This window comes from Zootoca vivipara, chromosome 6 (genome assembly GCF_963506605.1).
Source record: "Zootoca vivipara chromosome 6, rZooViv1.1, whole genome shotgun sequence".
Classification (NCBI taxonomy): Eukaryota; Metazoa; Chordata; class Lepidosauria; order Squamata; family Lacertidae; genus Zootoca; species Zootoca vivipara.
The window spans coordinates 11154551-11171178 of NC_083281.1; the positions used below are offsets into that span (position 1 = coordinate 11154551).

Here is a 16628-nt window from a genome sequence, read left to right on the forward strand (position 1 = left end):
TCCATGCTCTGGACAGAATGTTATTAGTTTTTGTAGAATGCAATTTGTTAAAGAAACACGGAAGGTAGTATAAATGGCACATTCATATTTGTTTGAAGATTTCCTTTGGCATGTGTTTCTTGACTTTGTGCATTTGTAATCCCATGGATTACATTTTGCTTTTTTATTTTTCCATTTGCATTACCCAATTTTACAATAGGCAATTGTTTACCAAGCAAGTTCTCTTGATTATACATACGACACTACATTATGCAGACTGGGGCCTCTGCCATTTTCACTAGCTGCAGCCTCTGGGCCACTGTCAAGGGCAGCCCCACATAGAATGCTTTGCAGTAGTCAAGCCAGGAAGTCTCTGGAGAATGGAGTCTAGGCTATGCTGGTTCAGAAGCCAGTCTAAGGTGGGCCTTGACACTCCTGTCCACAGCAGCTACTTTGGACTCTATTGAGAGTCTGAATCTATGAATATTCCTAGACCAGCGTTTCCCAAACTTGGGTCTCCAGGGTTTTTTTACTACATTTCCCATCATCTCTGGCCACTGGTCTCGCTAGCTAGGGATGATGGGTGTTATAGTCCAAAAACAGCTGGAAACCCATGTTTGGGAAACACTGTATGAGACTATGAACCTGTTCTTTCAGGGGTATTTCATCCTTTCCTGGCATAATTCATTCCACCCAATTTTGGTGGAAACGGACCCCCACCCAGCACTTCTAATTTATCAGGATTCATCTTAAATTCACTGGGCCTCAATCCAGTCAATCTCTGGACTAGACTGTTGGTCCTGATTCAACCTGCAGAGCCTCTTTTGATTCAGATGCAATGGACTGTTCACATTTAAAGGAAAACTAATTTCCACTTTCTGAAACAATTTTAGTACCGAAACACATCTGTACTTATCCAAAATTTGCAATGCAGTTCTCCAGCCAACATTAACAAAAAGGCATATATTTAGGGAAAGTGTGCAAAAATATATATGAATAGATTAGTAAAAGTAACACTGTAAAGTTGCAATGCATTAAGGAAAATTGCTGGCAGAAATATGGACATTCGTCAAAACGGCAAGGTAAAAATGTGTTCAGCGGGAGAAAGCTGCACTAAAAGGCTGGCAGATTTTGACAAGGAATAGAAAAGAATTGCAAACTTCTGCAAAAAGTGGGGAACAGAATTTCAGATTGGAAAAATGAGAAACTTTTGAGAATCAAAATGGACAGGTCCTCCTATCCCTCTCTGAGCACATCAGACACAACTAAGACTTCACATCCTCCTATATGTATCCTCCTATATAAATAAAAACATAAGGCTGTCATCATGCAGCAGTCACAGTCAAGAGTGCAGAAGCCTTGTCCAGCTTGCAAGTGAATTAACCTGCTGAGAAATCCTCTGGTGTGTTTTCCAAGGGTCAAATGGCAGCAACCCGCTCTTCGGCATTTAGCGGGCAAAGCTCAAGCCCTCAACCTTTCACCATCCAAAGTAATCCCATAATGATAGCTTCAGGACAGGGAGAGGAGCCAAGGAGAAAGAATCCCTCCCCACTCTTTCCTTTGCATCGTGGCAAGGGAAAAGGAAGGAGGTCTTGTGGAGCAAATCCTTCCTTGTTTCAACCCCTGGCAACAGGATAACAGTCTCCACTACATCACTGCATCTGAAGGCAGTGGGCTCACTTGGGGAGCTCAGGGCAGCCACACAAAGGCTACTAGCCATGTTGGCTATTTCTCTGCCTCCAAGGCTGGAGCCACAAATATTTCTGAATACCAGCTGCTGGAAGCCAAAGGAGGGGAGAGTTGCTGTTGCACTCAGGTCCTCCTTGGAGGTTTCTGTTTGGGGCATCTAGTTGGCCACTGTGAGAAGAGGATGCTGGACTAGGTGGCCATTGGCCTGATCCTGAAAGGGCTCTGCTTATGTTCTTACAACAGGTCTGTGCTCTCAGCACTTGGGCACTGCCTGCCCCCTGCCAGCTGAGTCTGCTGTTACACAGGTAAGAGTAGGGCTGGGCCTCTTAGAGATCCAGTAAACTTGGGGGGGGGAGGTTAATCATAGAATGATAGAATGATAGTTGGAAGGGATCCCATGGGTCCTCTAGTCCAGCCCCCTGCAATTCAAGAATCTCAGATAAAGTATCCATGGCAGATGGCCATCCAACCTCTGTTTAAAAAAACTCCAAGGAAGGAGAGTCCGCAACCTCTCAAGGGAGACTATTCCACTGCCAAACAGCTCTTGCTGTCAGAAAATTCTTCCTGATGTCAGAATCTCCTTTCATGTAACTTGAAGCCATGGGTTCGAGTCCTAACATTTAAAGCAGAAGAAAACGAGCTTATTCCTTCTTCCTTGTCACAGCCCTTGAGATATTTGAAGATGGCTCTCCTATCTCCTCTCAGTCTCATCTTCTCCAGGCTAAACATCCCCAATTCCCTCAACCATTCCTCATCAGGTTTGGTTTCCAGACCCTTGATCATCCTTGTCACCTTACTCTGCACACCCTCCAGCTTGTCAATATCCTCCTTAAATTGTGGTGCCCAGAAGTGGACCCAGTATTTCCAGGTGTGGTCTAACCAAGACAGAACAGGGTAGGGCCATGGCTTCCCTTGATCTGGACACTAGACTTCTGTTGATGCAGCCTAGAATAGCATTAGCTTTTTTTGCTGCTGCATCACTCGGTTGGCTCATGTTCAGCTTGTGATCATGCAAGACCTTGAGATCTTTTTCACATGTGCTGCTAGTAAGCCAGAAGCTAACAGATGAGGTTCCTGCTGCCAGCTGGCCATCAAATGCAGCAACCTGTTCTCACAGTGGCCACTTAGATGCCTGTGGGGAAACCTGAATAGAATCATAGAGTTGGAAGAGACCACAAGGGCCATCCAGTCCAACCCCCTGCCAAGCAGGAAACACCATCAAAGCATTCCTGACAGATGGCTGTCAAGCCTCTGCTTAAAGACCTCCAAAGAAGGAGACTCCACCACACTCCTTGGCAGCAAATTCCACTGTTGAACAGCTCTTACTGTCAGGACGTTCTTCCTAATGTTTAGGTGGAATCTTCTTTCTTGCAGCTTGAATCCATTGCCCCGTGTCCGCTTCTCTGGAGCAGCAGAAAACAACCTTTCTCCCTCCTTTAATATATTTGAACATGGCTATCATATCACCCCTTAACCTTCTCTTCTCCAGGCTAAACATACCCAGCTCCCTAAGCCATTCCTCATAAGGCACCGTTTCCAGGCCTTTGACCATTTTGGTTGCCGTCCTCTGGACACGTTCCAGCTTGTCAGTATCCTTCTCGAACTGTGGTGCCCAGAACTGGACACAGTATTCCAGGTGAGGTCTGACCAGAGTGGAATACAGTGGTACTATTACTTCCCTTGATCTAGATGCAATACTCCTCTTGATGCAGCCCAGAATTGCATTGGCTTTTTTAGCTGCTACAACATCACACTGTTGACTCATGTCAAGTTTGTGGTCTACCAAGACTCCTAGATCCTTTTCACATGTACTGCTCTCAAGCCAGGTGTCTCCCATCCTGTATTTGTGCCTTTCAAATTTTTTGGCCCAAGTGTAGTACTTTACATTTCTCCCTGTTGAAATTCATCTTGTTTGCTTTGGCCCAGTTCTCTAATCTGTTAAGGTCATTTTGAAGTGTGATCCTGTCCTCTGGGGTATTAGCCACCCCTCCCAATTTGGTGTCATCTGCAAACTTGCTCAGGATGCCCTCAAGCCCATCATCCAAGTCATTGATAAAGATGTTGAATAAGACTGGGCCCAAGACAGAACCCTGTGGCACCCCACTAGTCACTACTCTCCAGGATGAAGAGGAGCCATTGATGAGCACCCTTTGGGATTTCATCTGCAGAGGCAGAGCACTGACACCGTTGATAGATTCGCCCAAAGTTTAACCTGAAAGAGGCGACCACGTCATGTACAGATGTTGTTGCGACATTGAATTAACCCTAAGACAACAAAAACATGCCATTTGCTGGTGCCCTTTCTGTGCCCAAACAAATAGCAGAAGGAAGCCAGTGAAAACAACCTCGTCTGTCTCAACCTAATACCTCTTCCTCCTTTTTTATGTGCTCTCAAAGTTCGTCATCCCAAACACCTTTCCTTCCAAAGGACAGACCATTATTTTCTAGACACGGGTGGCTGCTCACCTGTCAATAATGGACTGAAACCTGCAAGCTGGGAATTTTTCGTACATTCAGACCACACTCTATCACTCCCCCCTCTAAAAAAAGAGAGAGAGAAAAGGACAGACCCCAACGCACCCCAGCAAAGACTGCAATAGATAGATTTTGGTGAATATTTGCAAAACATTCAGCACGGAGGGAGGGAGAGGAGCACTCAGAGCCGGACCTCAATGCTGGCTGGGAGGTTCAGCAAAGATCAAAGGAAGTACTGTACTCCTTCATGCATAGGTAAACTACGGAACTCACTGCCACAGGAGGCAGCAATGGCTAGCAACTTGGATGGCTTTCAAAGAGGATTGGGAACACTCACAGAGGAGGAGGAGGAGACTATTGATGGCTACTAGCCATGGTGGTTACATATTACTTGCAGTACCAGAGATCATCTACCCCTGAATACCTTAAATGGCTCAGGACCACAAAACCTCAAGGACCGCCTCTTTCCATATGAAACTACCCCCGGACCCTTCTTTGTGTGCCTCCTCCACGACAGGTCAGCAACATGAGAACAGGGCCTTTTCCGTGGTGGCTCCCCATTTGTGGAATGCTTTCCCCGGGGAGGTTCAGCTGGTGCCTTCATTGTGCACCTTTAGCTGCCAAAAACGTCCCTCTTCAACCAGGCCTTGGGCTGATTCTTTGGGTTTGGGTTTTTATTATGTATTTTGTGTTTTTTTATATATTGTGATTTCATGTTGTAACTGTAAAGTAATTAAAAATTGCAAGTGGGGAGAGTTGCTGTTGCACTCAGGTCCTTGCTTCCCATCACTCAGGGCATTTTGTTGGCCACCGCAAGGACAGGATGAGAGATTTAGATGGCCTGATCCTGTTCCCGTTCTCTTCCGATGTTCTCTGGCACCGTTACGCGGAAGCAGAGGAAGAGCTGTCACCCGAGATGCGTTCCGTTTCCAGATAGATCGGGATGTTAAGCAAATCAAACCCCTTGACAGAGCAACCAGGCAGGTTGCTTAACTGGGTGGCTTAATTTTCGCCTCCAAGGTCAACAGTTTGTGGCTCGCCAGAATATGACAGGTGGTGTCACAGAGGATTAGATCTGCGAGGGGGAGGATCCTCCCTTCCAATGCCTGATCTCAAACGGTTTTGACATCGGCTCTGACTAAGACGCAACGGAGAAGAAAATATGTATGTTCTTTTGCACCAAGAGCAGATCACTGTAAAAAAATTAAGCATTTAGCTCCTCCCCAGAGCCAGCTCAGGCCCTTAATGTTCAGTGACCTTTTCCTGACCAAGCAAGTTTGGTCCTTTATCACTAAAAATAGAAAGGATGTATCCGTTGAGGATTAGTTTCTCCTGAGAGCTCAATTAACCACGAGAGCTCAATGGAGCCTCCCCAGTCAAGGCAGTCTACCTCAGAGTCACCAACACTGGGGATCAAGCATCAGTCCGCCCTTGGGATATAATCCATGGGCAGTGTAAAAAAAAATACAAACAACTTATTAAGGGTGGATGTCATTTCCTATTCTGGGCCCCTCTGTGCTCTGGTAGAAATGGAAAGAAGAAGAAGTTGACTCGGTAGAGCATGAGACTCTTGATCTCAAGGTTGTGGGTTCAAGCCCCACATTGGGGCAAAGATTCCTGCATTGCAGGGGGTTGGACTAGATGACCCTCGTGGTCCTTTCCAACTCTACAGTTCTATGATTCTGTGATTCTATTATTTCAACAGAAGAGGAGTGGACTTCTAAAACTATTGGACTATATGTAGATGGCGAAACTGACAGCAAATATAAGAGACCCCCCCCAAAAGATGAAATATTTGTGAGAGAGTGGAGACCCTTTTTTCGGTTATCTGAGAAAACGTTATAGTAGATTGAAATCACAGGCAGGACAAGAAATTTAAGCGAAGGAATGAGAACGAGAAAGGAATATAATGTAGGATATGTATTATAGAAACAAGTATTACATTTAAGGCAGTAGAGAAAAGGGTTTGAGCAGAAACATCACGGAAGTGCAGATGGGAAATCAATAGGCTAAGGGAATACTCTATGGATACTGATCTGAATTTGTTAAACTATATGAAAATGAATTAAAAAATTATGATTAACAAAGGGGATTCTGTGCTCTGGCCTCCAAGCCATGGCTTACCCAGAGGCATTAAATGGGCCACAGAGGTAAGGAGCATGATAGACAAGTTCAAACTACAAGAAGATTCCACCTAAACATTAGGAAGAACTTTCTGACAGTAAGAGCTGTTCAGCAGTGGAATTTGCTACCAAGGAGTGTGGTGGAGTCTCCTTCTTTGGAGGTCTTTAAGCAGAGGCTTGACAGGCATATGTCAAGAATGCTTTGATGGTGTTTCCTGCTTGGCAGGGGGTTGGACTGGATGGCCCTTGTGGTCTCTTCCAACTCTACGATTCTATGATTCTAAGTTTTCCCTCTCCACTGCATCCAAATGGGCTTGTCATTGAATCATAAAACTATAGAGCGGGAAGGGACCCTAAGAATCATTGAGTCCAACCTGCAGTCCTCTTAGCTTATATGGCTATGTTCAGAGGCAGGTAAGCGTCGCACCTCCCTCCCTAAGCCAGGCAGAAGCTTCCCAAGCTTTGGGAAGGAGGTGGCAGGGGAACATTTTGGGGGCTAGCCTAGTCCCCCTAGTCCACTGACCACAGGAGGATACAATTTAGAGCCGTAGGTGTTTGTCAGCAAGGAAGTGAGGACTTTCTTGGTAAAAGCTGGGGACCTATTTCAAAAAAATGCCCTTGGCGCTCTGCCAGCTTTGCCCTGTGCCACCCCCGGCGGGCAACCTTGCTGCCCGCACCTATTGCCATCTGAAACAAGGCAGGGAGGTTCTGCTCCTTTGCCCATGAGAGGGTGTGGAAGAGAACAGGAGGAGCAGGGACAACACTCTCTCGGACCGTGCAATGTTTCAATCGTCAGCCAACCAGGGAAACAAAAAACAAATAAATTCCAACCTTAAAAGCACTTGCCGAAATCCAAAACCCATTAATATGCAGTGTGTTAATTAACAAATTACCAATCATTTCCAGTGCCGTCTTAAACGCCCCTGCCACTGTGGTGCGCCGGATCTCTCCGGCGCCCTCCCGCCCCGTTTCCCAGCGCGGCGGGCGGGTGGGCGCAGCGGCGGGCGGGCGGGCGGGCAGGCACAGTGCGATCTCTCTGGCGCCCTCCCGCCCCGTTTCCCAGCGCGGTGGGCAGGTGGGCGCAGCACGCAGCGCGGCTCCCACAGGCGCAGCTGCGCGGCAGTCCGGCGGATCGGCCGGCTAGCGGGCGGGCGCAGCTCGCGGCGCCCTCCTGGCGGGCCGGCGCCATGGTGCCCTGCGCCACCAGGGGTCTACCTAGAGCCGGGCCTGATCATTTCACCGTGTGTGTCTGCAATAACGTAATTGGCATTTTACTTCAGACCCTCCGAGTGCCCCTATTTTCCAGGGATTTACAGAAGCCGTTCTGGTTTCTGATTTGATCCTGGAATGTCCCGCTTTTTCTTAGGACGTCCCTATTTCCATCAGAGAAACGTTGGAGGGGTATAGAGTTATGCAACCCCAGAGCCAAGGAGATAAGTCACTAGACAACCTTTAGAAAACACCTGTAGGCAGCCCTGTATAGGGAAGTCTTTTAATGTTTATTATGTTTTTACATATGTTGGAAGCCACCTAGCATGGCTGGGGCAACCCAGTCAGATGGCCTGGGTACAAATAATAAAATTAGTAGCAGTATGGAATAGGATGTCCCTATTTTCATCAGAGAAATGTCGGAGGGTATGAGAAAGTCCTTCTTCATGCAGCACAGAGTTAAACTATGGAACTCACTCCCACAAGAGCCAGGGGTGGCCATCAACTTGGATGGCTTTAAAAGACAAATGGACAAATTTGTGGAGCAGAGGGCTATTGATGGTTTATTAGCCATGATAACTATGCTCTGCCTCCATATTCAGATGCAGTAAATGCTTCTGAATACCAGCTGCTGGAAGCCGCAGGAGGGAGGGGGCTCTTGAACTCAGATCCTACTTTCAGGTTTCCCATAGAGGCAACTAGTTGGCCACTGTGAGAACAGGATGCTGGACTAGAAGGGCCATTGGCCTGATCCAGAAGGCTTCACTTACGTTCTTATTCAACACGCTTTTTGTGTTAGCACAAAGATTAATGCTAACACAAAAAGTATATCTCCTCTTCATCTCCCACCCTCCACCCCAAAATCTGCTCCAGAGGGTTGCGGAAACTCCCTGGACAAATTTGGAGGGACACAGTGGATTCACCTGGGAATCATGCAAGGAAAAAACCTTCACAGTGACAGCACCTTAGAGGTAAAGGTAAAGGGATCCCTGACCATTAGGTCCAGTCGTGACCGACTCTCGTGTTATTGGCCGAGGGAGCCGGCGTACAGCTTCCAGGTCATGTGGCCAGCATGACTAAGCCGCTTCTGGCGAACCAGAGCAGCGCACGGAAACGCCATTTACCTTCCCGCTTGGAGTGGTACCTATTTATCTACTTGCACTTTGACGTGCTTTCGAACTGCTAGGTTGGCAGGAGCAGGGACCGAGCAACGGGAGCTCACCCCGCCGTGGGGATTCGAACCGCCGACCTTCTGATCGGCAAGCCCTAGGCTCAGTGGTTTAACCCACAGCGCCACCCGCGTCCCCGCGACGGCACCTTAGCCACCTTCAAATATCTCAAGGCCTGTCCCATGGAAGATGGAGCAAGCTTGCCTTTTCCGCTCCGGAGGGGGGAACCTGAACCGACGGATCCAAGTTGCAAGAAAAGCAATTCCGACTTAACATCAGGAAGAGCTTTCCGACAGAGAAATCCATTAGGTGGTGGGATGGACTCCCTCGGAAGGTGGTGGAGGTTGCATGAAGGATCCCTGACAGAATCCTGTAGCATTGCAGGGGGTTGGACTTGTTGACCCTCGGAGGTCCCTTCCTACTCCACAATTCTATGATTCTCAGTGCTACCCTGAATACAATCCATAACTCTAAAAAGACCTCCAAAAGTGACTTACCCAGAAGGTAACAAACAATCGTGTACGCTCCCATCTCATGGAAACTTCGTGAAATTGCACCTCTCTGTCATCAAAGTTGTTTTCCTCCAGCATGCAGGCACCGCGAGAATGCCATGCACCGCTTGTGGTTTCTCTCCGACTATGAGCACGATGCTTCTGGCTTGGATCAGGTCCTGTCCCCAAGTGCCATCTCCTGCTCACTTGGCCAAACCTTTTGTTTGAGGAGCAGGTGTCAGAAGACACACCCATCCCTGCCTCTTAGAGCCCTGCCTTCCCCACGTCTTTGATAAGAGGAATCGAGAGAAACTTTCTGTGTCTCGAAGAAAGGTCATCACTTCCTGGAACATTGATCTGGGACAGCGGAGCATGTGACTCATCAGACGCCCATCGCAAGGGACACTAATCGCCCCAAATATTTGAGCTTCGGAGGGGACGTACTTTGAATTAGGGCTTATTTATTTATTCTGCTTTTCCTCCAAGGAGCTCAGGGTTCTAACCCTCATCGAATCCCAACAACAACCTTGCGAGGGAGGTTAGGCTTGAGAGGCAAGAGTTGTTGGCTCCCAAGGCCACCGACAGAGCTTTCTGGCCAAGTGAGGATTTGAACCCGTGTCCTAGACCAGGCAGTTCTCCTGCAGAGCCACCCCAACAGCTTCTCTGCTGACAGCCTGCAAGTCCCCCAGAACAAGGTTGTCTATTGCATGTTACAGAGCAGAGAGCCAGGCAGAAACGGAGAGGGCCCCTTGGGGCTCACCATAGACAGAGGAAAGGGGCCTGGCACAGATGGATAAGGGGTGGAGGGGGGAGCTACAAGCCAGTCTGCGCAAATGCTTCATCTAGACAGGAGGAACCCTTAGAACTCTCCGTGGGTTCTCTGTTCTGCTTCCATAATAAAGAAACTAACTGTACGTTAGCCGGTGTTTCGCTGTCTTTCTCTGATCTGCAAACGACCTGTTCTCCTTGTTGGCTCCCTGACATTTGCAGACCGCAGCACTGGGCCTGGAGGGACTCCCTCCTTTTTGGAAAGAGCTGCTGGGTTTTCTAGTTGGAGGGGCACATCCCGATGGGATTCACGTGCGACAGAGTGCCCCGCGCTGGCAAAACTCAGTTTGATCCCATTGCTAATACTGCAAGCGTATTATGTTTTGGTGGCTGCAACTCAGCGGTAGAGCAGCTGCTTTGCATGCAGAAGGTCCCGGGTTCAATCCCCAATGGCATCTCTGGGTAGGGCAGGGATAGAACCCTGCCTGAACTCCTGGAGAGCTGCTGCCAGTCAGTGTAGACAATACGAAGCTAGATGGACCTAATGGCTCTGGCTCAATATTCATGACGGAGAATATCAGACCAGAAGAAGAGCCTGCTGGACCAGGACAAAAGGGAATCCCACCTCACAGTGGGAAACCAGGTGGTCCAATAGAAAGCCCACCAGCAGGACCTGAGTGTAACAGCAGACATACAAGAAAGGAGTTGTTTCTGCAGTGCACAGTTAGACGGTGGAACTCACTCCCACAGGAGGCAGTGTTGGCCCCCAACTTGGTTGGCTTTAAAAGAGGATTTGACAAATTAATGGCGAAGGAGAAGCCTACTGAAGACTACTAGGCAGGATAGCTATGCTATGTCTCCATGGTCAGGAGAAACAATGCTTCTGAAAACCACTTGCTGGAAATTGCAGGAGGGGAGAGTTAACTCTTGTGCTCGGATCCTGCTTACCGGTTTCCCACAATGGGCATCTGCAATGGATGCTGAACTAGATGGGCCACTGGCCTGATCCAGCAGCAGGCTCTTCTTGTGTTCTTAAGATAATGCACTATGGGGAGAAAGTGCTGTTTGCTTCTTGGGTAACCGCAGACTGGCAGAAGGAAGTATCTCTGCATACATTGAATTATTTCCTTATGAAACACACGGCAGAGCAGGTGTGGTGATGGCCCCGGGGGATTAAGGTGGTTTTGGGGAGGATTAGACAAATTGCAAGAAGATCAAACCTATCCATTCTGAAGGAAATCAGCCCTGGGTGCTCACTGGAAGGACAGATCCTAAAGCTGAGGCTCCAATACTTTGGCCACCTCATGAGAAGAGAAAACTCCCTGGAAAAGACCCTGATGTTGGCTACAATGGTATTAGTTCGCCTGTCTTCCCAAGTGATGTGTCAGCTCCCGCCTGGAAACCGATTTCCCCACTGCGGAAGGATGTGTGGATCCAGAATTGGCCTCCACAGTCACTTACGGACCCATTGTTAAAACCGTGTTTATGGAAGACAATCTTACTTGGCTACGAGTGATCGCCAAAGAAGAAGGAGGAGGAGGAGTTGGGAAAGATGGAGGGCACAAGGAGAAGGGGACAACAGAGGACGAGATGGTTGGACAGTGTTCTCGAAGCTATGAACATGAGTCTGACCAAACTGCGGGAGGCAGTGCAAGACAGGAGTGCCTGGCGTGCTCTGGTCCATGGGGTCACGAAGAGTCAGACATGACTAAACAACTAAGCAACAACAAATTGCTGTTAACTATGGCAGCTAAAGGGACCCAGGTGGCGCTGTGGTTAAACCACTGAACCTAGGGCTTGCTGATCAGAAGGTCGGCGGTTCGAATCCCTGTGACGGGGTGAGCTCCCGTTGCTTGGTCCCAGCTCCTGCCAACCTAGCAGTTTGAAAGCACGTCAAAATGCAAGTAGATAAATAGGAACCGCTACAGCGGGAAGGTAAACGGCGTTTCCATGTGCTGCTCTGGTTTGCCAGAAGCGGCTTTGTCATGCTGGCCACATGACCTGGAAGCTATACGCCGGCTCCCTCGGCCAATAATGCGAGATGAGCGCGCAACCCCAGAGTCGGTCACGACTGGACCTAATGGTCAGGGGTCCCTTTACCTTTACCTTTATGGCAGCTAAATGGGACTTGTATCTGCAAAGGGAGCAGACCCTCCGAGGGTCCTTATTTTCCAAGGACAGCCCCAGATTTTCAGAAGCCGTCCTGGTTTCTGATTTGATCCAGGAATCTCCTGCTTTTCCTTAGGACATCCCTATTTTCATTGGCGAAAGCTTGGAGTGTGTGGTAGGACGTCCCTGTTTTCACCAGAGTGTCTGACGTGAATGCGGTGCCATTGAAATGAATGGACCAAAATTAGCCGTGCCGATTCACAACAATAGGGCTACTCTGAGAAGAACATTGCTGGGGACAACTCTTGTATACCCTCCAACATTTCTCTGGTGGAAATAGGGACATCCTATTTCATAACCTTCAACATTTCCCCGATGGAAATAGGGACGTCCTCCAATGACAACAATAGGGACATCCTTTCCCACCCCCTCCAACATTTCTCCAACAAAAATAGGGACATTTTAAGGAAAAGAAGGACATTCCAAGTTGGATGAGACCCCAAGGGTCATCTAGTCCAACCCACTTTCATTGCAGGAATTAGGGTTGTTTGAAAGGCGATTAATAAATAAATGATGTCTTTTTTTTTACTATGCTCAAGAACAATTTCCCTTCTTCCACATCATTTTTGTTTAACATCTAGCTTACCGAAGTGCTTATTTGAGAGGTTCTCTCTCCCCCTCCACCCCTGTCCTATTAGGCTACAGTAAAATATTGCTCTAGTCTTGCTCTGAGAAGATGCCACCTTGCCCAGCCCTCCCTCACCTCCCATGATTAGACGCCGCCTCCTACTGGACTCATCTGGTAAATGCAGCCTGCTGAGAACAGGTGGAGTGCAATGGACAATCCCTTGGAATCTTAACTCTTCCACTTCGCAGCAACGGAGGAATCCCCAGATACCTTATGCTCTCGTCACTGCCCTACGCCCTCTCATACCAAGCTTGGGTGTTCCCGTGACGATCATTCTGGCAGCGAATTGGGGCCAACTATAGGCAAAGTCACAGGTTGTTGTTGTTTTTGCATCGTCACCGTTACCCTTCTAAATGCCATAGCTGCCAAGTTTTCCCTTTTCTCGCGAGGAAGCCTATTCAGCATAAGGGAATTTCCCTTAAAAAAAGGGAGAACTTGGCAGCTATGCTAAATGCCCAGGCTGGGTGTTTCCACAACAAACATTTTGGCAGCAAAGCAACAAAACTGGTTATTTGGGCATCGCCTAGGGGCTTCTCAGCCACACAAAATCATACTAGTTTTTTTTTAAAAAAAAAATCAATAAAACAGAGAATACAGCACAAAGCCTGATGAGGAATGGCTTAGGGAGCTGGGTATGTTTACCCTGGAGAAGAGAAGGTTAAGGGGTGATATGATAGCCATGTTCAAATATATAAAATGATGTCATATAAAGGAGGGTGAAAGGTTGTTTTCTGCTGCTCCAGAGAAGCGGACACGGAGCAATGGATTCAAACTTCAAGAAAGAAGATTCCACCTAAACATTAGGAAGAACTTACCGACAGTAAGAGCTGTTCGGCAGTGGAATTTGCTACCAAGGAGTGTGGTGGAGTCTCCTTCTTTGGAGGTCTTTAAGCAGAGGCATATGTCAAGAATGCTTTGATGGTGTTTCCTGCTTGGCAGGGGGTTGGACTAGATGGCCCTTGTGGTCTCTTCCAACTATGATTCTACGATTCTAATACATAACGTAACAACGGCAGTTCCAAAGCAGTTCAGAAAACCGGCCACAATGTGTTGATTAAAAGAAAATAAATGAAGGTCTGGATGGGCTCATCATTCCATGGGAAAGCTTAAGTAATAGCACGGATTAGGACTGGGGGGGGAAGCATGCCATGGAGTTTTAAAACTCCTTGCATTATAAAAAGTTGCATTATAAAAAGTTGGTGGAGAGGGTGCGGAAAAATAGGATCACCCTTCTCTCTCCCAAACAATCCACATCCACACACCCTTCCATATAATCAAGGGGTTGATCATCTCTAAACCTGACCATTTCTAGCACAATGTAATACATCAGAGGGGACGCAGGTGGCGCTGTGGGTTAAACCACAGAGCCTAGAGCTTGCCGATCAGAAGGTCGGCGGTTCGAATCCCTGCGACGGGGTGAGCTCCCGTTGCTCGGTCCCTGCTCCTGCCAACCTAGCAGTTCGAAAGCACGTCAAAATGCAAGTAGATAAATAGGAACCGCTGCAGCGGGAAGGTAAACAGCGTTTCCGTGTGCTGCTCTGGTTCGCCAGAAGCGGCTTTGTCATGCTGACCACATGACCTGGAAGCTGTACGCCGGCTCCCTCGGCCAATAATGCGAGATGAGCGCGCAACCCCAGAGTCGGTCACGACTGGACCTAATGGTCAGGGGTCCCTTTACCTTTACCTTTAATACATCAGAGGAAGTTTTCTAGGGAGAGATGGGGGAGGCTGCCTTTCTCCTTACCCTCTTCCTGAAACCTCTCTCAGCTCTGCGATTCCCCTAAAATGCTCCAGTTCCAAGCTTGCTGGAGCTGTTAAAGAATCATAGAATTGCAGAGTTGCAAGGGACACTGAGGGTCATCTAGTCCAACCCGCTGCAGTGCAGGAATCTCAGCTAAAGCGTCCATGACAGATAATGCCATCCAATGGCGCAACTCAGCACCATTCTCGTGAGTCCAGACTTTCCCCCACCACCCTCAGCATTCTTCTCTCTGGTCCTTAATCGCCAGGCTAATAATACTTGTAAAATTGCTGGGATAACCAAGGAACAAGCCTGATTTAAATCTTTTTTCCCTGCCCGGGGAGCTCTGGCATGGCTGGCTCTTCGCTGTAGCAGTCTGGTCTGCCGGGCGAGCCTTCATTTAATTAACGAGTTTCTTCCTCGCTACCCTTTGCCTTGTTACAGTTTTAAAAAGAAGCGTGCAAGTCTTAAACGAACTCTTCAGGGAGTCCGAGTAGGACAAAGATCCTGAATTCAATTTCGACACAAATCGGCTTCTCGCTCGCCAGATGCTGGAGCGCAGGAGCAATTCTCTACCGAAAGAAGGGAATGTTTCTTCCTAAGATCAGGGGCGGGAACCTGCACCTCTCTGGATATTGCTGGACTCTAACTCCCAGCAGCCTCAGCTAGCAATGGCCATTGTTCGGGGAGTTGGAGTCCAATCTTTAAGTATTGCTATAGATTGGGGAGGGAATCCCCCATAACCCTAGAAATTAATGAATTCTAGGATTATTATTATTATTCTCACGAGGAATCTGGTAAAATGTGGGTTTAATGAGGGAACTGTTAGATGGATTTGTGGTTGGTTGACTAACTGAACCCAGAGAGCACTCATTAATGCAGGCTTTCTCAAACTCGGTCCTCCAAGTGTTTTGAGACTACAATTCCCATCATCCCTGACCACTGGTCCTGCTAGCTAGGGATCATGGGAGTTGTAGGCCAAAACATCTGGAGGGCCGAGTTTGAGGAAGCCTGCATTAATGGTTCCGCATCATCCTGGGGGAAAGTGACAAGTGGGATGTTTAGCCTGCGAAAGAGGAGACTGAGAGAAGGTATGATAGCCATCTTCAAATAGCTCAAGGGCTGTCACATGGAAGAGGGAGAAGCTTGTTTTCTCCTGCTCTGGAGGGTAGGACTCGAACCAATGGCTTCAAGTTACAAGAAAGGAGATTCCAACTCAACATTCGGAAAAACCTTCTGACAGTGAGAGCTGTTTGACAGTGGAACAGACTCCCGCAGAGATTTTTAAACAGAGGTTGGAATGGAAAGCATCTGTTGGGGGGGGGGGTGATTTACCCTTGTGGTCCCTTTCAACTCTATGATTCTATTAAAGCAAACACATCACTGCGGAGCCAAATTCTCACAGATGAACATTTTGGGGTGCTAAAGAGAATCTGTGGATCTCGCAATGTTTCCCAAGAAACAGCCTCAACCAGATAGCTTTTGACACATTTCCTTTCCTTTCCCTGCCCCCTCCAGCAAAAAATTCTTTCTGGTTACGTGACCCAGCCAATAAGGCATCATGGAAGCAGCATCGTGTTGCCACAGAGCTGTGTGGCTTGTCAGATTAGGCTTTGTGGTGATCCTGCGCCCCACTGGTCCTCCTTCAAGGAGGCTTCAGGTTTAGCCTGACCATCCCTTCCTCATTCCACCCCTTCCTCATTTTCAGAATTCCACCATGCAATTCCTGCAAATCCCAGTGGGAACTAAATATGTGGGCCACAATATGTTGCAATTATCCATTGGATTTCTCCAAACTATAATCCTCAGTATGTGTGTATGTGTGTGTGTAGATAGATAGATAGATATAGATAGATAGATAGATAGATAGATAGATAGATAGATAGATAGATAGATAGATGATAGATAGATGATAGATAGATAGATAGATGATAGATAGATGATAGATAGATAGATAGATGATAGATAGATAGATAGATAGATAGATAGATAGATAGATAGATAGATAGATAGATGATAGATAGATGATAGATAGATAGATAGATGATAGATAGATGATAGATAGATAGATAGATGATAGATAGATAGATAGATAGATAGATAGATAGATAGATAGATAGATAGATAGATAGATAGATAGATAGATAGATGATGGATAGATGATAGATAGATATAATCCAAACCTAC

General features: G+C 47.5%; 1 protein-coding gene across 4 annotated transcripts in view; it reads right to left on the minus strand.

Annotated features, from left to right (window-relative positions):
* Positions 1 to 16628, minus strand: part of MUC16 (mucin 16, cell surface associated) — a 159290-nt gene that overhangs the window by 82033 nt on the left and 60629 nt on the right. The window lies entirely within an intron of this gene.